Consider the following 26,837-nt stretch of genomic DNA (forward strand, 5'->3'; position numbering starts at 1 on the left):
GGGCTGATTCCTCCAGAGCAGAAGACCTATGGAGAAGAGTTTTGCTTGGTGTTTCTTAAAAATCTGAAGTCATTTTAGATCATGAACATATACTATGTCCAGCTTGATAAATTCGTGATATTATATAATTAGAATACACAACCCAAAGTTGAACCTGACAGTCATTCCCACCTCAATGGCTGGACTTAGATTTATGTCTTTTGCTGGTATCACATTATAGCTTTCTGTATTCAAAAGTACTAAGCATCATCCTTGGGTACAACCAATGTACATATAGCAGAACAACTCCAGGCAAGGGAATAGTCCACCAACATTTTCCCCATAGTCAAAAGGATTCAAAAGTATCATTTTCACATAAGGAACTATGTGGAAAAGATCAAAAATTCCAGTCATTGAATCCCTTTTTCCTCCAAGGAACTTTGTCTAAACTGTCCTACTTTCTGAACTGTTGTTGTCAGAAACTCCTGCTTCTTCAGTTCTTTATTCTATATCCAGAATTTCTGAACACTGTTGTTTGCCTGTACTGAGTCAAGTTCCTCTCCTATTACACATTTGAGTTTAATTCTGGAATTATAAAGTGATTCTGAATGTAGGTCAGTTCTCCCGTGTACTGCAGAAGTGAGAAGGATCTGAAGCAAAAGTGATCTGCGGCTGAGTCATGCAAACCCAGCCTCCTCACTGCAGGAAGATACTCCTGGCAAGTCTACCCAGTTGTCCTTCATCGATGTGTCAGGAGGATGTCCTCTTTAAAATCCAGTCTAAAAAGGCAGCTAGCTGCCAAAACATGTTAATTCATTCAACAAAACGCTAAGCACTTCCTAGGATTAGGCACTAAAGTACTAGGACAGGATTCCTACCCTACAGCTACCTAAAATCTGATTCAGATTCTTTCTGAAACAGGCAGAAAAATCAGTGATTGATCCCAGAGGGATAAGTATAATACTATGAATATGAGTTGTGGGAAAACAGAAGGCTGCCACTATCTTAGTTAAGTGTGCATAGTTCAGTAAATGTTTTTTATAAAATAACTAACCTGTAAAAGATGAGGAGAGGTGTCAGCCAAGCAGAATGGGCAGAGAGTGGGGTAGGGTGAGAACCAGGGAAGGAGACAAGCGTATTATAGGAGAAGCACCAGCTTGTTCCTTTCATTTGTGCTCCAGGGGTATTTGCTATGACTGGAGAAAGGAGTCAAGGTGAAGATGTTGCAGGAGATATGAGGCACAGAATTAAAGCAAAAATGAGGCCAAGAAGGTGTTCATGTGCTTTCTGATAAATCTGAACTTTATCCTGAAGATTATTGGAAGTGGAGGGTCATGAAGAGCCTGGCTCTTCAGAAAGACAACTTAGCCACCCTGTGCAGGGCGTATTAAAAAGAATTAGTTAGAAACAGGGAAACTAGTGACAGGGCTATTGTTACTCTTCAGCACAGACATTATTAATCTGAACTAGGGAAAAGTGGTACAAATGAAGAAGATGAAAACGATTCAGAGACACATCATTGAGGAGATGGTGAAAGGAAGAATTTAAGATTATACCCTCTAAAGTTAGACTGTATGGATCTACCAGGTCTGGGTTTGGGGGAATATAACTTAATCACTTTTTTGTTATTTTCACTGTTGTGTTATTGTAATAGCTATTATTCAAAGCCAAAAAGGGAAAGAAGACCTACCTATAATCCCACCACCCAAAAATAACCCACTACTAACATATCATTGTATATTCTTTGTACTTTGTATGTGTGTTTTACAAAATCAAGATCATATTTATCATATTTTACACATTTGTTCTGCAACCTATTCAATGAAAGCTAATTATAACTTTCTATTGTAAGAAATTTTAAAACTATAACTAATTTGACAAAAAATAAATAAACACCATATATAGCTGATAATCATTTGTTATAAAAGTTCAAGTTCTTTTTTCATAGAAGAAATGACAAATACATTCAAAGCCCCATCTACTCCATCATCCTAAATCCAACTTCGCCATCCTCAGCAACCACTAAAATAAATTTAGTATATATACAGTCATGTTTTATGCAGCTAAAAACATATTTATTTATATTTAACTGTAAATAATATATAGCATGCTTTGTGTATATCTTTAATTGCATAAGAGGCATCACAAGATGTAAACTCTGGGAAGGTAGCACAGCATAATGGCTAAAGCTCATTAGGTGCCATATTTCCCAATGAGTTATAGAAATAATAACAGCTCTTGGCTATAAAGAGCTGTAAACTGTGTAAGAGAATTTTACATCCCTTTTTTTAGCTTCACAATGACATTGCCAGGTGAAAATCAAGCATTATCACCAAGGGAATCTTACAAATGAGGAAATTCAAGTGTACAAATTTCAACTGAATTGCAAAACTACACTTGAACTCTGGTATTCTCTAGAGACTACATATGATTCTAGACTTCTGGTAGCAGAATTAAGTCCATACTGCTAAGTTGACATTCAGGTCCTACATATCTGTCCCCTGCCCCAAATGCTGCAGCCATCCCATTAACGGGCTCTGCTTTTTCATGCCTTCAAGCCTTGTAACCTTACTCTTTTTTTCCGCAGTGTCCTTCCCTCCTTGCTCTCCTGCCTAAATGCAATAAATATAAATATAAACCCTTCTCTAAATTTTTTGTCAAAATTATTTACACCCTCTTCTGAGCTCAAGCAGTATTTCTTCTGATACTTGCAATAAACCGTAAAACTTTTGTATCATCTCTTTTGTTTGGGGAATTGCATTTTTATGTAAAATTCTCATATAAGACTTTTTTCCTCAAAAAAAGTACAGTACTTGACAAAGTGAAGAACTCAAAAGCAATATTTGTTGAATGAATTAATATATAAATGAAAATCATGAGTGAAGGTTTGTTCAGCTACTGACTATTTTCCGAAGAAGCCTTCCATTTCAAAGGCAATCCATGTAATACACAATCCATGTATTCCATAATTCCCGGGCGCAGTATTAATGGTAATTGAAGAATTAGTGGTTAAAAAGGAATCCTTTATGAGAATTAGTGCCTGAAACACCAGGGAAAAGAGAAGTGGATTATAACAATATTGTATACACTTGGCAATTCTCCATGCTCTGTTCCCTTTTCAATTGTCTTGAATAAAGCCACTCTCAGGGTGATATTGGGAGCCTTTGCATTGGGTGGTGGAGACACAAAGTTTCTTAATCATTGCATGGAGAAGAGCTACCCAACCAGCAACACCATTAATACTGTTCTGTGAACAAGAAATTTTACTGTGCTTAATTACTAAAATGTGGACATTATTTATGATTGCATCTGGTATTATCCTAACGCAACGATAATATAATATAACTTACATTAAAAACACATGCACAAAGCAATATACGTTTTGTAGAAAATACACAAATCAAAAAATAGATACATATTAAATAGAATGGTTGCCTAGGAGAAGAGATTTGAGGATAAAAATAGACATGGGGTTGTAGAGACCAGCAATCATAAAATATCTTCTAGAGTATAAACTGAAGAAGAACGTAACTCTGCTCCTGAGGTGCAAAGGAAGGGTGGAAAGTGTGATTGTGCAAGAAATCTAAAGGAATTTGAAATTTATGTGACTGAGCAACTCTCCAGTGGAAGTGAATAAGCCAGCCCTGGAATTTGACCTTACATGGGGTAATACGAAGCCATTATTGAAATGCCCTTTCCTCAGAGGGCATAATGGTGAAGGATTATGGAGCCCTCTGGGACTGAGTTGGACTGGGTGATAAAAAACAAAAAGACCCAAATCACAGCTAGGAATACTGGTGGAAAAGTTGGTGATTCCAGTACCAGGGATCTGGGTCTTAATCTTAGCCATCACAGATTTGTGGTGCATTGTTGAGAAATTTACTATATGATCAATACTTTAGTTGTCTAAGCTATAACATGAGTATAATTACTACTTTATCCATTTTAGTGAAATATAAGAGATAGCATACATAAGTCAAAGGTATTTTTATTCAAATGATGATATCTCAAAATATAGTGCTGGTGACGGTGATATGTGTGTATATGTATATAGGGAATGAGAGAAGCCTACAACTTCAAGATGCTCAGTAGTTGCAAGAATCTGGCCACAAACTGGTTTAATTATCTCACAAAATCATCTCATGAGGACAGATATATAATGTCCCTCCACAGAACTAAAAATAGTGAAAGAAGCCTCAGGTAAGTGTAGTCTACATAATTCATGATGTTTCTGCTGTAGATCACCTAAGGGAGATGCTCTTTAGATGACCACAGAGATAAGAGTTACAAGAGTATTCAGTGAAAGAAAAACCCAGAATTAAAAATATCAGAAGAAGGAGAACTGGCCTGGAGAATATTCTATAAACAGAGTTCCTCTCTGAGCCAGTTACCTAGAGTAGTTAATATCTCTAATTCGTGGTTTCTAAATATTGGGTCCGTGGCTCACTGAAGTTTCTGAAATAGAAGGCAAAATTACATGTGTATGTAGTTATATGCATTTTTCTAGGGGAAAAAGTGACTTTCCTCAGATTTTCAAAACAATTACTTTAAAAAGGCCTAGAATAATGGTGTTTAATTTCAGTTTAGTAATTTATACATGTATTTAGTATGCCAAGCACCAAATGGGAAACACAAGTCCTGTTGAATCAAGGGCAATACTGGGCAGAAAAAGATGTCAAGGCCAGGCTGGAGGAGTAATTTAGTTAGCCTCTGGTATGGTTTGGATTTGTGTCCTCACCCAAATCTCGTGTCAAATTGTAATCACCAATATTGGAGGAGGGGCCTGGTAGGAGGTGACTGGATCATGGGTATGGACTTCCCCCTTGCCCTTCTCATGATAGTAAGTGACTTCTCATGAGATCCGGTTGTTTAAAAGTGTGTGGCACCTCCCCTTTCCCTCTCCTCCTCCTGGGCCAGCCATGTAAAACACATCTCCTTCCTCTTGGTCATCCGCCATGATTGTAAGTTTCTTGAGGCCTCCCCAGCCATGCTTCCTATGCAGCCTGCAGAACTGTAAGCCAATTAAACCTCTTTTATTTGTAAATTACCCAGTCTCAGTTAGTTCTTTATAGCAATGCAAGAACAGAATAATACAGCCTCTGAGTAGCATTTATCACGCTGGATTTGTCTGCTTTTCTGTTTAAGTGATGTTTAAGGAATCATCCCTGACCCTTTTTGAGTTTTGTCCTATTTAAAGAGAATTGCTATTTTAAGTTTAGAAATTATCTTATTTAATACTAAGTCTATCCTTTTGTCCTTCAAGAATTGTTGCCAAAATCTACACCTATGAGCTCAGCTAAGCAGCTCCTCTAAGAACGGCGGTTTACACTCCCTGCAGAATTTTACATATGGCGATTGATTCACTGATTTCTGCTTTAACTCATTTTTTCACTCAGGAACAAGTTGAGGCTGGGATTTGGGTGATAGTCAAGAGTAAGCTCAGGTGTGAGGTTAAGTCACAGATAGTAATAAAATTTAAGAGAAGCAGCCAACTTCAGAGATGTTAATTAACTTTAAGGTTGGGGTAAAATTCAATGTTAGGTAAAGCTCAAATATATGTCATTGAGGGGTGTGTGTGTGTGTGTGTGTGTGTGTTGCAATTCACTACTTGGTAAAATATGAAGATAAATGGATTGGCTAATTTAGATCCAGAAAAAAGATGGGACTGTCCAAATGTCCTGGGTATTAAATCATCATTTCAATTAAATCACTGGAGTCAGAAGTGGTATGCAACACAAATATACAGGTGCTAAATGACATGAAACAATTGACATCATTCGGAGAAGTGCATTACAGCTGGAGAATAGGATAAATTTAGAGGAGCCTGGGGAGGTAGGAAGGGAGTGGATCACAAGGTATCTGATATTCTGAGGGTCCTTATCTTGATGACAAAGGCAGTAATGGTTACTGAAAGAGGCTCCCCATCTTGCAACTCTAAGAGTTTGCAGCCCCTTGGAAATCAAAGTGAGTGATGGAGGTGGTTGACCTCCAATCTGACAGCACCTGAAGAGACTTCCCAACATCACAGAGACCCTGTGGCACCTAGCCTGCCTCTCAGCCCCATGTTGCCTTCAGGAGCTTTATCCTGACTGACAAGAGACAGGTGTCCTGCTCAGTCTGCTATTGTGAGCTCCTGTAACACTGTGCCTTCAGAGGCTGTTACACTCCTAGGTCCTTTCCTGGCCTTTGGTACTGTGAGAAATTCTCTCAGCAGGCTTCTGCTTATAGGCTGGAAAAATCCAATTCCTGTAGTCATTCCTCTTAAAAATTCCAAGTGAAGACAGTTACCCAAACCATTATAGATAAAGGTGTCCTCTCTCCACTTCCCTCAAAATTTTCATGTAATAGAATTAATTCTAATTGTGCAAACCTTCTCAAGGAAGCTGAACCTGTCTGAATTAGTCAGTTCTGCTCAATGGAGCTAGAAGAACCAAGCCTGCAACAGCAATATGAGTGTAGAAGGGAATTGTGCCATTGCCAAAGCACAGAGGATGCAGCAGCAACCGCAGCTGTGTTAGGCAAAGGAGACAGTAGGGGAAATAAGTACCTGGTAACATGGAGGGTAACCAGCAGGTACTTGTAGACTGTTTCAGTTCCATTTATTCAACAAATACTTACCGACCATATACTATGTACCAGACACTGTTCTAGAGCCACCAGCTACATTGGTAAACAAAAGAGACAAAAGTACCTTCTCTCCAGGCTGCATTAGAGTCCTGGCAGTTATTTTGGTGGGTTGCCTGGAAAGACAAATGACTCTGCAAGTGCATAGATGTTCAAATCTGACACATCTGCAACAAAAGAAACTATGAAAATTTCCTATACAAAATGCTCCACTGTGCTGAATGCCTACTATCTTCCATTTACCCTTCCAGAACTACTCTTCACTCTTCTCTACCCACTGTCTACCCTGAGAAGTTTAACCTGCATAAATTCTCTCAATAGGTATGAGCCTGTGCCCACTTGCTTCCTGTTGAGTGCTGTTGATGGGAAACAGATTGGAGAGGAAGAAGAGGGTGGGATCAGGTCACTTATTTCCCTGCTGCCTTCCTTCCCAAGTTGTCTAGAGCTGGTGGTGGCCCTTAAAAAGGGGGGTATATCATTTCTTTCAAGGAGGTCTTCTCTGTATGACTCTCTCCTTCCAGGCTCCAGTAACCACACCTTCATTCACCCTTTCAGTCCTAAGTGTGGAAGCAGAACCTATGGTCCTGGCCAGTCTCCTCCCCTGTGGATCTCCTACTAGACCTTGCCTATTTTATTAATAGTCCCTTCATGTAGGAGGTTGAATAATGGCTACCCAATCATCTCTGGAGCCCACAAATTTTATTTTATATAAAAAAAATTATCTGTCAGATATGATGAAATTAAGAATCTGGAAATGGGAGGATTATCCTGGATTACTTGGGTGGGCCTAAAGGCAATCACAAATGTCCTTGTAACAAACAGAAGAAAAGACACAGGCAGAAGAGGAGGAGGCAAGATGACCACGGAGGCAGAGATTGAAGTGATGCAGCCACAAGCCAAGGAATGCCAGAAGCCACCCAAAGCTGGAATGGGCACAGACAGATTCTCCCCTAGAGTCTCCAGAGCATGACCCTGACAACACCATGATTTCTGTCCTGTGATATTGGTTTTAGACTTCTGGTCTCCAGAATTAAGAATAATATTTTCTTGTTTTGAGCCACCAAGTCCATGATAATTTATTATCTCAGTCAAAGGATCTAATATACTTTGTTAATAAATTCTCCTCAAATTATCCTGATTATTCTGATGAGACCTTATCCTATTATTATTTGATGCAGGGTTTTTATCATAAGTGTTTGGAGAAGAGCGAAGTCCCTAAAATTACATATAAAACTATGAGTATACCTAGGTAAATCTATTAAAAAGAAGCCTGCTAATTTTCATCAGACTCTCAGAAAAGCTTCTTCTAGCTTCTTCTGTCCCAATAGGTTACAAGTTAAATTGTTAAGCTGAATTTTGTCAGTTACCAGCCCTTATTGTATCACTGGAAAAGTGGTGGAGTCCTTGACCCCACCTGGTATTCTGGACAAGACACAGCCTGAGGGCCAGGCTGGAAGAACAAGTTGGCTTTTTAATGACGTTAAGCACCTTAGATTTTATGCAAAGCTACTCTTTTGTTTCCGAATTTTTTATTACTCTGACCTTTTCAGGATATTGTCCTATATCAAGGAAACAATATTTTATGTTCTAGAAAATCTTTTGTTTAAATCTAAATCCATGACTTTCCTGAAAAATTTGAGCCAAACTTAGACCAGCTAAGCAGCCCAGATGGGACAGCCCAGTTATGCATGGTCACACACCCACCAGTAGAACATTTGAGGCATGTGTAGCTCTTCTTTAGGGATTCACACATTCATCTATTTATTCATGTAGTAGTTGAGAAAATTGAACCAAAGATGAATAACGTATAGTCTTTGTTACAAAATTATCAGCTACGCAATTTAGTAAATTGACTTATCATAACAGTGTCCCAAAGTAGGCAGTAATGAACCTTGTGATGGGATCAAAGAGTGAGAAATCACCAAAGGGAGATACCAAGCAGCATCTCAAATATAGGTAAGAGTTTGCCAGGCTGCAGCGCACACCACACCAGAGACAGGAAAAATGCCCCCAGACTTTAAGCTGTCACCATTAAACTCGTTTTGATCAAGTCATAAACTGTGTTTTCGAACTGTAGCGAAAAATGCATGGATATACCACCATGTGTTTATCCATTTATATATTGTTTCCATTTTTGTCTAATACAAATAAAACTGTTATGAATACTTGTGTACAAATGTTTGAATGGGTGCGTGCATTTTTCTTGGGTAACTACATGGGGTGGAATGGTCGAGTGTATGCTTAACTTTTTAAGAAATTGCCAACTCATTTTCCAAAGTGGTTGTATCATTTTATATTTCTACCAACAGTGTATGAGTTCATGTTATTCCACACCCTCCTCAACGTAGTATTCACAGTCTTTTTCATTGTAGACATTTTAATAGATGTGTAGTGGTATCCCCTTTTAGTTTGCATTTCCCTAATGAGTAAAGATACTGAGCACTTTTTGTGTTTACTGTATACATACAAAATGTATTTGGTAAAACGACTGTTCAAATCTTTGTCTTACTTGTTAATTGGGAGGTTTGTACTATTATCAAAGAGTGGTTAAGTGTTCTTTGCGTATTCTAGATACATGTCTTTGTTGGATATATGTTTTGAAAATATTTTCTCCCATTCTGTAGCTTGATTTTTTATTTTTTAACTCTTGAAAACAAAACGTTTTTAATGTTGACAAAATCTAATTTGTGTGTGTGTGTGTGTGTGTGTGTGTTCTGTATAGCTAAGCGAGGATGAAGAACCATCAATAAACTCTTCCTCTGACTCAGGAGAGGAAGTGGTGAAACAGAAAGTAATAATAGATAAAAATTGCATATAACTATAGGGAAGAAAAGCTTAAAAAGCATGACTTAGAGCCCAAATTGTCTCTATGTAATATGATATGCAACTATGCTGCTATATGAAATGGGAGTAGGATATGGGCTAAAAATTACAAACATCTTAAAAAGAACTAACATTTAGTGAGAATTTACTATGTGCCAGTGACTATTCTAAATACTTTTCTTGGCTTAACTCATTTAATCCTAAAACTCTCCAACTCTTCAGATATTTAAGCTAACCCCAACCACTCACCATCACAAATTCATCACCCCTAAATATTTGGAACTTAGCACAAAATCTCATATCCTTTTCTACACTGCTTTATTTCCATTCTGTATCAGCTTACCCATGGAATTCTGGCATGGTAAGATCTCCTGAGCTTAATTTCTGCCTCCTAACTGCTGAGTTTCAGGGGTGGACTTCACCTCTCTGATATTAGAATTCCAGCTCTCTCTTTTATGTATTTGTATAAGTTTAGGGGTACAAGTGCAATTTTGTTACATGGCTATATTGCTTAGTGGTGAAGTCTGGGTTTTTAGTGTAGCCATCACCCAAATAGTGTACATTGTGTCCATTAAATAGTTTTTCATCATCCACCTCTCTTTCTGAGTCTCATCAACCACTCACCTTTCCGATTCTCTACTGTCTACCATTCCATACCCTATGTTCACGCATGCACATCATTTAGCTCCCACTTCTAAGTGAGAACATGTGATATTTTACTTTCTGTTTCTGAGTTGTTTCACTTAAGATAATAGCCTCCAGCTTCTTCCATGGTGCTACAAAAGGCATGATTTTCATTCTTTTTCATAACTGAATGGTATTTCATGGGGGGTGTGTGTATATATATACATATTTGCATATACACGTATATGCGTGTATATGTATGAATGGTATTTCATGGTGTGTGCATATACATATACATACATACACATTTATATACATGTATACGTGTGTGTGTGTATATATGTGTGTGTGTATATATATATAACATTTTTCTTATCCAGGCATCCATTAATGGATACTTGGGTTGATTCCATATCTTTGCTGTTGTGAGTAGTGTCCTGATAAACATATACGTGCAGGTATCTTTTTGATATAATGATTTATTTTCCTTTGGGGAGATACCCAGTAGTGGAATTCTGGATCGAATGGTTGTCCTATTTTTAGTTGTTTGAGAAGTCTCCATATGATCTTCCAGCTCTATCCATCTGAATCTTTCTATCATTCTTTGGATAATTTGAAGTCAAGTACATGGATGTGAGCTGCACAACCACACTCACAACTAAACATCTACCCAGCTTGGTGCTAGGTGAGGCTCAGCTCAAATGCCTATGGAACTCAAGCGTGAATGGCTCCCATATCCTGACCACGCTATGCAAACTTACGCTGAGACTCCAGTACTCAAGTACCACTAATGCTAATTTGATCCCCATATTGACACATGCTGGGGAACACAGTAATTCAAGAAAAATATCTCCCACTGACCTGACCGTGAAAGAGCATTATGAAGTACCAGTGTTCTCCACCTCAGAATGGCTACTTAGGCGCCTCACATCTAGCTTCTTCCAGCTGAAAACCCAAATAATGTTATTTTCCACCAAAGCCTAAACATACTTAATTTGAAAAAATAGCAATACTGCATATATGTCTTTCAAGTTCTCCCTTATCACTCAAAAGTGTCTAGTTATAAAAGAAAAAATCTTTATTGTATGATAATCTGTCTTTAAAATCTTAACTTGGAACCTCTTGCTTCTGATTTCTTTATCTTTGCCTCTCACAAAAAGGTTGTGCTCTTACAGCATCAGCAAACAGAGAGGAAAAAAGATAGAAATAGATCACCCCTCTACTGTAAGTAGGGATAACATAGAACAAGCTAAAAAAAAAAAAAAAAAAAAAAAAAGGTAAGACATACAAATATCTGTAATGAAAGAAGGAAATGAAGATGAGACCAAAGGATTGGCAGGAAGTGAGCCTACCTGTATAAATTAAGACAAGTTATTTTAGAGAGAAGAGAAAAAAGAAAAATATGTAATTAGCTCTCTGTTTCTGTATCTTGGGCCCAGCTAACAAAGTTTTATTCCAATCAATTGCTACTCTTATGTCAGGGCTACAGTAAACAATAGCAATCCTAAGACTATTTAACTTCTTGAAGGTCAGATTGGCCATGATATAGGGTAGATTGCCACAGTAGGATGGACCCTAGTAGTAACAGATAAAACCAATATCCTAGAAAAGAGTAACTGTACATTTTTTTCTATGAATACATAAAATGAGTTCTAATGAGGCTAAAAATATAGTCAACAATAAAGTCACTAGGTTGTTCGGGCGCAGTGGCTCACGCCTGTAATTCCAACACTTTGGAAGGCCGAGGTGGGCAGATAATGAGGTCAGGAGATCAAGACCATCCTGGCTAACACGGTGAAACCCCATCTCTACTAAAAATACAAAAAATTAGCCGGGCACGGTGGCGGGCGCCTGTAGTCCCAGCTACTCGGGAGGCTGAGGTAGGAGAATGGCGTGAACCCGGGAGACGGAGCTTGCAGTGAGCCAAGATTGCGCCACTGTACTCCAACCTGGATGACAGAACGAGACTCCATCTCAAAAAACAACAACAACAAAAATATATCACTAGGTTTAGTTCCTGACTTTTCTTTTAAAATAAATAAAGCTTTACTTTTAAAGTAAAATAAAGCTAGTTATTATGATCCAAATTATAAAAAGAAAGAAGGCATGTATTTGATATACAATGAAAAGTTATTTTAAAGAAACTTATTCCTTTTAGAGAACAAAGAAACAGGAGCTTCAAGATCATAGTCTTTTAAACTTCCATGATTTTATAGAAGGAAATGTCTCTGACTGATCATTACATGCAAAGAATTGAGTGCCAGGCTTAGAAGCTGTATATTAGAGGCACTCTATAAACCATTATCAGTTTCTGTTTGGTTTTTGTCCTCAGACGCAACAGATAACAATTATTCAAAGCTAAGTAATGCCATTAGGTACATTTAGGTGTATTACGCTCGTATGCATCAGTCATGTCTAGACCATGTTCACATTCTTCTGTAATGAGTCCCTAAACAGCCTCGTAATAATGAAACAACTGCCCAGTTACTAACCAAACAGTAAAGGAGACTGAGCTATTAGGGGGGCTCCTCACCCCAAAATTAACTCTGGAGAAATGTTACAGGAGTGGAAGCAGCAATGTGAGAAACTAACTGAAAACTGTCAATATGTCATTTACAAGAAATTATCTCTTTGTAATTGGGCAAGTAAAAATGTGATTAAAGTGCAAGTGGAGGAATCAGATAAATTTAGGTTAAAATTCAGTCCTGCCTGTGTCCTTGAGAATTTTGCTTAATCTTTCTACGTACGTTTTCTCAACCGTAACGTGGATAGACTATTGTAAGAATTAAACAAAAATATTTCTGAAAAATAATTCTCAATAAATATCTGTCCCTTTATAAATCTCTCGAATTCATCCAGGACCTGACAATATCTCACTGATTACAAAATGGTAAATTGAGTAGTTGAAACACGCAGTCTGTGAAAAGGAGTTTCTTAGAATTTTCTTTAAAGTGCCTATGTATTTAGATTTCCCCAATCAAAATTCCAGAAAGGCATTTTTGTGGAAATTGGCACATTGATTCTAAAATGTATATTAAAATGCAAAGTACTAGAAAAGCCAAAAAAATTTAGAAAAAGAAAAATAATTGATGAACTTACATTACCAGATTCTACCGAGTCAATATTGTATTTGAATGTAAAGACAGATATAAATCTGTGGACCAAAAATAAACTAATGCATAAATGGTCAACTGTTTTGGACAACACAGTTCAATGGTACTAGAACAACAACTGGATAAACAAATAAAGAGAAAAATTAATTTCTACTGCTATCTCAAATAACACAAATAATAAAATTAATAACATTTACAATTTGAGATAGATTATAGATATAAATGTAAAAGTTAAAATTACAAAGGTTTCAGAACTATGGTATTCAATGCAAGAGTCAATAACCACATATTGCCATATAAAATTAAATTTGATTAAAATTAAATGAAATTTAAAACTTGGCTACTCAATCACAGTACATGTATTGCAAATGCTCAATAACTAACATAGCTAAAGGCTACAGTATTGAATAGGGCAAATGGAAAATTCTATTGGAAGGTGCTATTCAAAAAGAAAAAGTATGAGAATGTCTTTGCAAGCTTAGGCTAGGTGAAGATTTCTTAAGTAGGACACAAATAACCAACAATAAAATGTAAAATTGATAAATTGGATTTTCTCAAAATGAAAACACTGTTTATCAAATGACAGTCATGAGAATGAATAGACAACACACAGACTAGAAGAAAACATTCACAACACATACATCTATAAAAGGGTTCTTCATGCAGAATAAAGACCTCCTTCAATTCTAAAAAAGAGGGCAAACAAGCCAATAAAAAAATTGAGAGAAGATCTGAGAAAACAACTCATAAAGGAAGTTATAAAAATGGCAAATAAGGATACAAAAAGTGCTCAACATTATCAGTCATCAGAAAAATGCAAATTAAAATCACAAAAACATCATTAGATCCTCACTATTACAACTACATATATAATGAATGACACATCTGATATTGACGAGGATATAGGACATCTAGAACTCTCAAAAAGTGCTGTTGTGAGTGTAAAATGGTACAACACTTTGGAAAACCGCTTGTCAGTGTCTTATAAAATTAAACAAAGGCATATGTTTGCATGCACTATGAAATTGCTATGACCTGGCAGTTTCACTCAGGCAATGTCCTTACCCAATGAAAGCACATTTTTTTTCCACACAAATACTGGTATACAAATCTTCCTTAGCAACTTTGTTAATATTAGCCCAAAACTAAAAACAACCCAAATAACCTGCAAAAGAAGAATAAATAATTACATTTTGGTATATTCATACAGTAAAATGCTACTCAGCGATAAAATGAGAGAAACTGCCCATACGCAGGACGGCGTAGATGGATCTCAAAATTTTATGCTGAGGTAAAGAAGCCATGCCCAAATAATAAACACTGTAGTATTTTGTTTGTAAGTTCTAGAATAGGCTAAATCAATCTATGATGATAAAAATAGGAATATTGGTTGCCGCTGGGAAAAGGACATTGACTGAAAAGGGGTAGTTGTGCATTTTCTGGAACGATGGAAGTGTTCTGTGTCTTATTTGAGGTGATGTGTTCTTGGGTAGATGCATTTATAAAAAATCATTTAGCTGCATTTCTAATATTTGCATTTTACTGTATGCAAATTATTCCTCAATTTAAAAAAGTTCTGGAGGAGTAAATAAAAAAAAATTATGTGTGTAAAGGTGTATTCTAAATGTGCCTTTCTTCCTGATACCTGCAGTGACTGAAGCTCTAGATACGTGTGCTTTCTGCCTTCTCATACTCAAGTACCCTTGTAAGGAATTCATTATGGAATGCCCTCTTATCAAGTTCCACAGCAGAAATTGAGACGTTGCATCCTGCGATTTCCAAAGCCTCAGCTAGCAGAGCCATAGCCCACTACTAATGCCTCTGCATTTGATTTATTGAATGCAGCTCATCACAAAGAGTTTGACAAACTCAACATGTCATACACAACTAGAGCTTTTCTTATTTCAACAGCAGTCAACTCAACGATTAGTCGTCTCAGAGATCAAAAATCTACTTTCTCATTCTAGGCTTGTAAAGCTGAGCCCAGACCTCAGCACACATCTTAAAGCCTGTTGTCAATCTACTTTTTTTTCTTTCCTCATCTGTAAGCCTAACAATAAATAAATAATAATGCTCGAACATCCACTTTGCATTTGTTTTATTTATTACTGTATGTTTAGGGATATCTTCTGGTTTCCAAGTGACCTGGTTATGCTCAAACATATATTGACATCAAGTAGGTTGCCATGGGAACCGAAGGCAATTGCACATTGAGATTTACAGTCAGGTAATTTAAGAAACCCTGGAGCAAAGAATGAGGGCTTGATAGTGTCCTAGTCGCCCCAGGGCATATCAAAATTAAATAAAGCACTAAGACTTGAAGTGAGAGGTGGTTATTATACAGTGAACAGTAACTGAAAGAATAAAGCATTTTTCTCTAGAGATGTGGTTATCAGAATCTGCATTATAATATTAGTTTGTTTGATGTAAAATATCAGATTTGGATTCTCTGTGTTTACCCACTAAATCAGAAAACTTAATAGTTATATAAATATGCTTTATCAACATTAGTTTCCCCCTCCCCACCAAATGGTTTAATTGTAACTATTGGCTTAGAATTAAAAGAGCTTTTAAAAGTAACTCACAAATTAGGGTCCAGTGACCTCCTTGATTCCAGGGAAGGGCCCAAGAATCTGTATCATTAAGAGCCCCAATGTAGAAATTACTGATCTTCTCACTTATCCTAATCAATACAAATAAATCCTTGCCAAATCACAAAAAGTGGTTTTCTGACCTATTTTTAAACACATGCAACGACATGAAGCTCACAACCTCAAAAGAACAATAGTTGTAAAATATGACTTCTATGAGATACAAATCGTAGGAGGTTCCATCTTCATTTGGTGCCTTTACTGCAGTTCAGCAAAACTGAGAGGAAGGTGAAACTTATCTTTTTTATGTTCCTACATACTTACTAGCATGTGCATTTCATGTTTGCATAAAACATCCCCATCATCAAAATCAAAATTTCTTCTAATGGTATAGCTCCTTATGCTTTATTAAATGTTTCCTGATTTATAAAATACTTCCTGACATAAAAAATATTGCCCAAATTTAGACAAACTACTGTTAAATTTCAAAACATGCCATTCGAATATTTGATTCTTTAAAAAATTTAATACTTTGTATAAGCTAACTCATAATTACATAGTATTCTAGAAAGAATACAAGGTTCAGACTCAGAATAACTCACCTTGAGTCCTAAGTTTGCTGTGTACCAATTGTGCAATATTGGACAAGATATTTAATTTCTCTAAATCTGAATTTCTTTCTTTGAAAGGTGGTGGTGACAATCATGCCCAGCTCATGGGGTTGCTGATTATATTTTAATCAATAAAGAATGTAAAAACATTTTTAAATCATAAAATAATAGGCAATTATAATGTTTAATATTTTGAAGCTGAAAATCCTCTCTTGTTTCCATTATTTCTTCATGAGCAATGAACACTAATCCCAGAAAACATAAAATGGTAATACCAATTATAGAAATAAAGACTGAAATTTGGTGATAAATAAAGGTAACACAGTTAACATAGCTCAAATAATCATAATGACTACCATTTACTGTGTGCCAATCAAATGCCAAGAAATCTCCATTATACTATTTGATCCTACCAAAAAATTTATGAGATAGATCTTAGCTCCAGTTTAGACATATCAAAGCTAGATGTTGTGAGCATATTGTCCTTATCCACCAGCATCATCTCAACCATGCTTCCCCATTCCGTGGTATCCAAGGGAACTTTCTGTCACAGCTTCCTCACTCTCCCAGCTGTAAGAGTGGACATATGCAAAGTTTAGCCATTAAAACATCTGTTTATGTGTTTCTATACAAACTTTGGGAGGAAAGCTTCCATTCTGAGTTGCTCAGAGAAGAGGATTTGCATTTAAAGCTGCTGGTGGTCATCTTGCCTGGTGTATGCCACACACCTCTATGCAGAATACAATCAAACAGAGATCACCAGCAAAGACAAAGCCCCAGTAACATCATTTGAACCTGATCTAACCAAACCTAAGCCTAGATGTACCATTCCTCCAAACTCAAGTTGTAAGAGCAATTTCATTAAGCCTATTTGAATTGCTGTGAAAAGTTCCTGGAAGGAAATAGAATTAGCCCAGACATTCAGAGAAAAACTTAAATGAGATTAATATTTACAGAGATATAGGTTCCCAGATGCTATGAACAGTGGGAAGCTCTAACCATTCCTCTGGCTAAAGGGACACAGAGAGGAAATGGTGTTACTGTAGCTCAGTGAGACTGCAACAGAGGAAAGCTGGACTCACAGGAAGGTGCTCCTGGGGGATGCTGGATAGGCAGACATGAACACTGAAGCAGGGAAGGAGCAGGGACGGAAGACCCTATGCATTATCTCCTGTCACTCCCTCATCTCCTGCAGGTGCCAAATTCCACCAACATTAAACTGGCAAAGGGGCCCAGCTGGGTAGTCTGCAGGGTCAGCATCTCAGGACAGAGAAGGTCAGGGACTACCTGGGGAGCAGGAGCAGGCAGAGAATACAACAGCACTATTAGGTTTCTTTGAAATCAAAGCAGCCCAACTATTTCCTTGGAAACATGCCTAAGATGGAATAGCTAGTAAGCGCTGAGGCAGGATTTAATCCAAATTTGTTTCATACTGAAATCAATGCTCTTGCCACTGTTTCAAGCGTTTGATGTTCTGATCTGTCTCTATATTTGATTAGTTTTCACTCTGCAAGATCTCAGTGATAGAGTGCTCATGCGTAAGCTCTGTAAAATTTATGGAGTTATCGATCTCTCCTATCCTTTACTGGCCTTTGTGACGTCCTACCATTCTGACTTCATGTTTGAGATGACACCATGCCGCTAACGGCATCGTCAGTCAGCAAACTGACTCACCAATTAGATAACACCAATTAGTTACTCTTCTCTTCACCACATCAAGGAAGCAACACTGGTATCATTCAATTCCACATCCGTTTGAGAGCAAAATGAAGGACGACTAGGTCACCAAGTAGTCTGGTATCATGGCATCATTTGTGAACAAAAATAGGAATGTATATGAACCATGGGCAGAAGAAACCTTTAAGGAGCACACAGAACATCTGAACAAAATGGGAAATGTCATTATAGAAGGTTCAAACTAAAACCTGTATCCATGGGAGATATATTTGAGTTTCAGGTGGTTAATATAGAGCTTTAAAATAACGGATGCCTAATTTTGAACAGAGACATTACAACGGAGACTTACAGGCAGTACTAAGCTCTGCATCTTCAGGGAAATTAAATATGGTCACATTCATTCATTCATTCATTTAATACATACAACAAATATCCAATGAGTATCCATTATGTGTGAGACACTATTACCAGCCAATTTGGCCCTTATGGAGTTCACATTCCAGTGGGAAAATCAGAACATAGATAGTATATTAGATGCTGATATATGCTAAGGAAAAAATAAAAGCAGGGCAAGAGTTGAGGAAACCATTGCAATGTTAGAAACAGTGATCAAGAAAGGATTCACAAAGATGGTGACATTTGAGCAAAATGTAGATGAGAGAATGAATCACAAGAATATCATCATGAAGAAAACATTTCAAGCAGAGGAACAGCAAGTGCAAACATTCAGCAGTAGGCAAAGACCCCTTCAGGCAAAATGTAGAAATGTCTCATGACTAAAAATACATTCCCAAAATAGTGAATAACCTCAAACAAACACTCACACATATATTCTATATAATTTATTTTTGGACTAAGCAATATTAATACAACCACATACTCACACAAATTGTCCTACATACAAATACTTATCTTGCAAAATGTATTTGAGTTTCATCCGGTATATAATGAAGAGCTCTATACATACAAGGTAAAATTCTGAGTAAAGTGAGGACAAAGAATAATATAAGATGTGCTAATGGCCTTATTATAATGGCACTCTGCAGTTCAGAGCAGTACCCAGATACATCTTCTGAGGCTTTGTAAGTCTTTATTCAAACCTTATACTACAGACATTCCTGTGGGTATTACATTTCCAGAAACATATACTAGATATACAGAGTAACAATGGTACAGAACACCAAAAAATGCTGGGTAATACATATTTAAACAATGTTTAAAGTACAGTCAAGTTGGCAGAGGAGAAAAACAATTTGAGTCCAGAAAAAAGAAAACAATTCCACAGAGATAAGCTGGCCCTGGACACAGCATTTTCCCTAACAACATCTGATAATTCTTGCATGCCTAGAGCCTGAATTTAACAGTAACATGAGGACAGCAGACAGGAGTAATAGCTTAAGGGCAGATGTGAGATCTCACATAAAGTTAAGATTGCTAAAGTTAAGATTCCTGCGCTTGAACCAGGGAGGTGGAGGTTGCAGGGAGCCAAGATCGCACCACTGCACCCCAGCCTGGGAGACAGAGGGAGACTATATCTAAAAAAAAAAAAAAAAAAAAAAAGATTGCTGCAGGATGACATGTCAGGGAGTGAATCAAAAATAACCCACTCCACAGAGATTTGTCTGGGTTAGTCTTGATTATAGATCTAAGGACAAAGAAAGAAAAATAAAAATGATCCTACTTCTAAGTAATCTAGATTATTCACTAGATTACTCTTACTATCACAAGAACAGCATGGAGGTAACCAAGCGCCCTCATGTTTCAATTACCTGCTACCAGGTCTCTCCCACGACACGTGGGGATTATGGGAACTACAGTTCAAGATGAGATTTTGGTAGGAACACAGTCAAACCGTATCACAGACCTATAAATATTGTAGTTAGTGGACATATACAGAACATAAATTAAGCATATTTAGTACTTTTACAGAAATAAACATGGGGATTGAACGTTTAAGGAAGTGACTGTTAAAATTGAATTTGAAAAAGAACCAACTAGAGAAATTTTAAAATAAAAATACAATAATTAATTAAAATGGACGAATCAGTTGAACAGTAGTTTAAAAGCTAGAGGTAGAATTTCTGAATCAGAAAGTTTCTGAAGCAATTGCTCAGAATGTATATAGTAACCATCACCCTCTCACTGACTAACCCAGAGCTACTTTCGGTCCTGCAAGCTCCATTCACAGTAAGTGCCCTATACAGGTGTACCAGTTCCTTTTTATTTTTAATACCATAGTTTTATGTACCTTTTCAATGTTTAGATAAGCAAATACTTACCATTGTGTAACAGTTGCCTACTGTATTGAGTACAGTAACATGCTGTACACTTTGGAGCCCAGGAGCAATAGGCTATACCAAATAACCTACGTGTGTAGAAGGCTATACCACCTAGGTTTGTGTAAGCAAATTCTGTGATGTTTGCACAAAGACAAAATTGACGAGCAATGCATTTCTCTGGAAGTATCCTGGTAGTTAAGTGGTGCATGACTGTATAATGATTGTCAGATGAATATTTTAAACACAATCTATCTATATGCTAATTATAAGAGACATATTTAAAACCTAAAAACAGAAAATTTGAAAGCTAAGGGATAGTTTAAAAATTGGAAATAACGTCGGTTTAGCTATATTGCTATCGAAAAAATGGACTGTAAGTCAAAAAGATTAAGAGGCGCAATTCGTGGGTAATACATAATAGTCTAAATTTGTATGCCCTTAGTAAATTAACTTTTAACTCTATAAATCAAAAAGTAACATAAGAACAATGAGAAAGGCATAAATCCACCACAATAGTGAAAATTTTCTCTCAGTCCTGTCAGTTTTAATAAACTATGCAAAAAAATCAGTAAGAATAATGAGATTTAAAAACTTGATAAAATAATTCTCATGGACATATGTAAAATAACGGTAGATTGGGTAACAGATCATAGTACATTTATACAACAAAATAATAATACACGCCCAAGAAAAGTAAATTAATTATACCTAGATGTATCAAAAGGATACAGCTGAAGAAGGAAAAAGCATAATACAGTCATCCCTCAGTATCTACGGAGATTGGTTCCAGGACCCCCGGTACACCAAAATCTATGGATCCTCAAGTCTCTTTTATAAAAAGACATAATATTTACTTATAACCTATGTACATCCTCCTGGATAGTTTAAATTGTCTCTAGATTAGTTACAATACTAACACAAGGCCCATATATCACTTCATTTGCGTGGATTCAATGTAGTACTCAGTGCCTGGCAAATTCAGATTTTGCTTCTTGGAACTTTGTGAAATTTTTTTTCTGAATACTTTTTACTTACCGTTGGTTGAATCTACAGAAGTAGAACCCACGAATATAGAGGGCTGACTATAGAGTTTTTAAAAACCAAATCTCAGAAGAACAGATATACTGTGAAACTGTGTGTATAAAGTTCAAAAATGGGCATACGAAACAACATATTTAGAGACAGAATACATGTGGTAAAATAAAAGAGAAAATGAACTGTATGTTTAGCACAAAATCCAGGAGAGTGGTTCATTCTGGGTGGGAGGAACAGGCACATTCAAAAGAGAGCTTGCAGAGTTTCAAAGGATCTGGTACAGTTCTGGTTTTTAAAATAGATAATTGATGCCTAAATGTTCACTCTTTTTATTATAATTTTTGTTACTATTTAAACTGCAGTTGTACATGTTATAGATGCTTTTATGTCTGATATACTTCACATTGAGACATTGAGAAACACATGTACAAACACGCACAGAGCCTAATGGAAAAGCTGTACTGAACAGAGTAAGTGACTTTCTGGAGCCTACCTACTGAGCCATAGTCAAGTGTCACATCCAAATCACAAATTTTCCTGCTTGAGCACAAATCAGCCTCATCCTACAGAGGACAACTCACTATGTTAGACTTACCTAAAATGGAGTCTTTTCTACAACGGTTTTGATAATAAAAATGTCATGATCAAGAATCTAATAATTTTTTAATTATTTTTAATTATGGATACGTAAGTTGTACATATTTATGGGGATACATGTGATAATTTGATACAAGCATGCAATGTATAATGATCAAGTCAAGAAAGCTGGGATATTCATCACCTCAAGCATCTATCATTTCTTCGTATTAGGAACATTTCAAATCCTAACACAGAGTCTTACTTACAGTTGATTGAATCCCTCAGTAACTGAATATTATATATTTAATATTCAAATATTGTATATATACAATATTTGTGTATATACAATATTTGAATAGTTCAGTTATTTTGAAATATACAATAAATTATTATTAACTAAATGACACAAATATTTCTCAGATTTGGATGGAACAAATGTGATGACTTTTACAAGCAATACTGACAACAGGCCTGACTTTGCCCTTGTGCTACAACGTGTAGCTAGCCAGAAAAAAACAGAAATAGAAACTCCATTGGAAAACCAGATTATGAAAATGCAGGCGATTTCAAGAGTTCTAGAAAAGACTTCACACACAGAGAAAAAACATAAGTTGGGAGACATTTGAAGAGCATTAGAACTAAGTCTTACCTTAGTGACTGAAGGCAGAATCTATTAACAAGTTTCAAGCACAAACAGTAACTTGCAGGGTGTCAGGGAGGAAGCAATCATTATTATGTGTAAAGATGTTTCAGTTTTAAAAACATTTTGATCTTCAAATCTTTGCAAAATTGATATATATCTAGCCTTATTTTACAGAAAGGAAAACTTACATTAAAATGTTAGAAATCCTTTTATAAAAACTATTCAATAAAATGTCTATCCTTCAACATTTATCAGTACAAACATGGGTAAGAGTCAGAGTCACCAAACTGCAACGGGCTGAATTTCAAGCATTAAATATTTAGTACCTTATTTTTATTCATACATATTTTGCCCTAATTTCTAAATATAGTTGAGAAATTTACTTTAATTATCTCTATTCTCCTGTTATTCTCAGCACCATGCTACTCCATGGTGTGAAATTTATAATGAGAAGGAAAGCTAATAAAACATGTGAGCTCAGAGACTGAAATCAAATTCAAGATGTTAAACCAATTTAAAAAAAAGGTTTTAGAGGATTTGGGTTGGCTTTAATTTTAGAATGTTTTGAAACAAATTTCTCCTCTTACTAGAATCAAAACATAGAACTGTATCAAGGTAACAGAGTCAAAGTTGAACCAATAAGTGCTGCAGCTCTGTGAAGGTCAATAAATAAGAAACCTCATTGCCCTTATGTGGTACACCATGGCTGATTGGAATTAGAATGGCCTGAAAACATATTCTCTATTATACACAATTTTTTCTGTTTTTGAGACAAGGTCTTACTCCATCAACGAGGCTAGAGTGCACTGGTGCAATCACGGCTCACTGCAGCCTCAACCTCTGGGGCCCAGGTGATCCTCCCACCTCAGCCTCCCGGGTAGCTGGGACTACAGGTGCATGCCACCATGCCCAGCTAATTTTTTGTAGTTTTGATAGAGGTGGGGTCTCATCATTTTACCCAGGATGCTTTTGAACTCCTAGGCTCAAACTATCCGCCACCTCAGCCTCCCAAAGTGCTGGGATTACAGACGTAAGCCACTGCACCAGGCCTGTTACACAAATTCGAAATGAAATGTTTAGGCTACTTCACCCGAAAAGCATCTTCATGCCAAGGTTATAGTTTCTCATTGGGCATAATCTTTTTTAGTTCCTGTTCATATGCAGCTCTTACAAATTCATGAAATTAATGGGCTAGATTCCACCCCTGAGGCATATGATAAAACACTCTCTTACCTAGAGGAGAGTGAGTTAACATGAATTTATTCTGCCACAGTAAGTAATTCCAAATATGCACATGGGCAGGGTCTTTTTTTAATATTACATTTTCTCAAGTATATTTCCCATTTGACATTCAAACTCCCCCACGCCCCACCCACTTTCAGCCAGTTAGGCTACCTCTGTAGGATTGCCTCAGAAGAGAAGCCTGTGAAGGCAAATAGGAAAATGGGAAGAACTTGAGACTTAGGCCAAAATTTTGAAAAAGTGAAGATTACAGAGAGTGAGACTTACCTTTGAGTCTACAAAATGTGCACCCAGGGAAGAGTTTGGAAGAAAGTAATGGAAAAGGGGGCAATGGAAACAAAGATATTGGAGAGGTTGGGGGATGTAGAAATTTCTAAAGTAAAGGGCTACATGGAAGGACATATTCAAACAACTAGAAGTTGTGCAAAAAAAGGTTGATCTATGCTTGCAGCCTCTACTTAGGTGAGTGTGAACATAAATAACTGACATCATCGGTCTTCAGTTGGGACATCCTTCTGACAACAGCCAGTGCTTCTTCAGGAGACCACCAGCAGGAGTGATGCCCTCTGTGACCTGAGTCTTCAACCAGTTCCTATTGAACTTATTCCATACAGACAAATGCTTTACTACATGCCAGAACAAGAGGAAGTGAACGAGAAAGAAGACGGGTGTTATGAGACACACAGTATCTGGTGAAGGAGCAGGTAAGGAAAGTGCCATTAGATACTTGACTGGTAGTGGCAAGATTTGGAAAAAGTAAGCTCCATTCTCCCTCATCAAAAACTACTACGACCACTACATCTCCTTTCCAGCCAAGCTGTGCCAAGGAAAAAAATATTATGACAATGTTTATCATGCTTATGAGAAAAAGATATTCTCATACATCACCTCATTCATCCTTACAAGGTCTGTGAGATAGGCAGGTCAAGTTCTACTGCTATCCCCAATTTACAGATGAGTAAAACTCGGGCTCTGTGATTATGTGATTTACCCAAGAGCGCCGAGGCAGAAGGAGGTAGCTGAATCAGGACACATCTGGTACCAGTGCTTTCATTCTCTGTGGTTCTATCATTTGTTCACTACTGCTTTGGCCCTACACAGAGGTAAAATAGGCAGTCACCTATGGCTTAAGAGGCACTGACAGGCCCACCCTCCCAAAACATTTCTCCCCAGACCTTCATCAATTCCGGAATACCTGCCTTAGAGACATTCCTCTAAATTCAGGCAAGGTCTTTAGTTGTTCCTTGGCAAAATGATACCACCCACCAACCCATTCATTCAACACAGCCTCCATGAACTGAAACTTCCATGGGACAGCACTACAGCTAAAGAAGTTTAAATGAGAGAACAGGCAATGTGCCTGCTAGAAAGTAGGGGCTCAACAAATATAACTTTTTCTTAATTGAAAAAAAAATCCAGAAACCCCCATAACATGTTTTTGACCCCATAACGTAATTCATTCGCTTTCCAAAGAATACACAAATAAACAAATAAATAAAATAGCTATGAAGAATATAATTTTTGTAAGACTAACAGTAAAACAAAATTTCAGAAAACTTTGTAAATCTCAAGAAATCTGAGTCATTCTGAAAATAATGAGCATCTGAAACCAATATCATAAAGGAAAACTGTTTGGTAACTTCAACTCTCCTATCAGCAGTAAAATACTAAAAATTACTTTCACTGAAATCACTAAAGTTATCAGGTCCCCTAGCTTTGTGGCATATAAGCATAAAGAATAATACACCCTGGGAATATGTAAAAACCTAGATTAATACTGAATGAACAGCAAAGGATAAACAGGACTTTCTGCCCTGCTCTCACTAAAGACAAACACACACAGTAAGCTGAGAAGGAGACATGAATCAAACCAATAAATGCACGCATTGCTTACTGCAGTACCAACAGGGCTTTTAAAATGTCAAAAGAAAAGCATACTTTAATAAAAATACATAAAAACTGTACTGAAAAATTAATGTAACACACTGTGCAAATAATCCCCTACATGAATAGAAAATTGAGATTAACTTCGTTCATCAGTAAACTTCAGGTGACAAATCACTGTGACAATGTCTCTCCCTCCTTCAACTATCATTAGAGGTCTTTGGGGTAGAGTCGATACATAATGGGGGTCAAAATTTTTAACTTGCACAACTTGGATATGCAGAGAAAATGATATTTTGCTTGTTTAGAGGTTTTTTCATGAGTCCTCATTCTCTGGTTAAAGGGAAAATTCTTAATGGATACCTAACCCAGTTTAAGGCTAGTCTGATTTAATAACTTGAACAGTCCTTTCAGGCAATATTCAATCTTTCTTGTTGGAGAGAGAATCTCAGTCTCTCAGATTTCCTCTGCCTCCCCCTACTTATCTCTGAAAGAAGGCAATTGAGTGTATGAGTGGGGAGAAGAGCGTGAATGAATAGACCCAGTAACCTTCAGCATGGTGTTCTAGTCTCCTAGATGATGTTGTCTTGTTCATCTGGCTGCTACGTTTGTGGCTGGAGTCTGCAGCTGGTCTCTTTCTCTCTCCCATCTTGTTCACAGCTCAGTGTCCTCCCTGAACAATTTAGTCTCACTGTTGCATGCTGGCTCCAAAACCCTGAAATCCCCTGCTAGCCTCTGCTATTTAGACCTTAGTAGACACCAAAGCAGTCTCCGAGGCTCTGCACCCAAACTCCTTGGGATCTGAGAGTGGCTCAGGAATGCTAACCCTAGGGTCCTCTGGCTCCCTAAAAGCTCTGCATTGTGAAGAGAATGAAAGTATGTTTGCTACAGGAAAAGTTAGGGAGGTTCTCTCTTTGCAGAGCCCCAAAACAAGGGTCAGGAAGTAAAGCCTCCTCCTTTTGCCTCCTTCACAATGCGCGTCCTGAGTCTACTCTCCCCAGTCCAGAGAGGGGAAATACAGGAACACATCCCATCAATGTACTCCTTCTCTCTCTCTCTCTGTGACCCCTTCCCGTCATCATTTCTGATGGCTAGAAAAGAGGTGGGCCTTGTTTTTACCTCTATATGCTGTC

Source organism: Chlorocebus sabaeus, chromosome 8 (assembly GCF_047675955.1).
Source record: "Chlorocebus sabaeus isolate Y175 chromosome 8, mChlSab1.0.hap1, whole genome shotgun sequence".
Classification (NCBI taxonomy): Eukaryota; Metazoa; Chordata; class Mammalia; order Primates; family Cercopithecidae; genus Chlorocebus; species Chlorocebus sabaeus.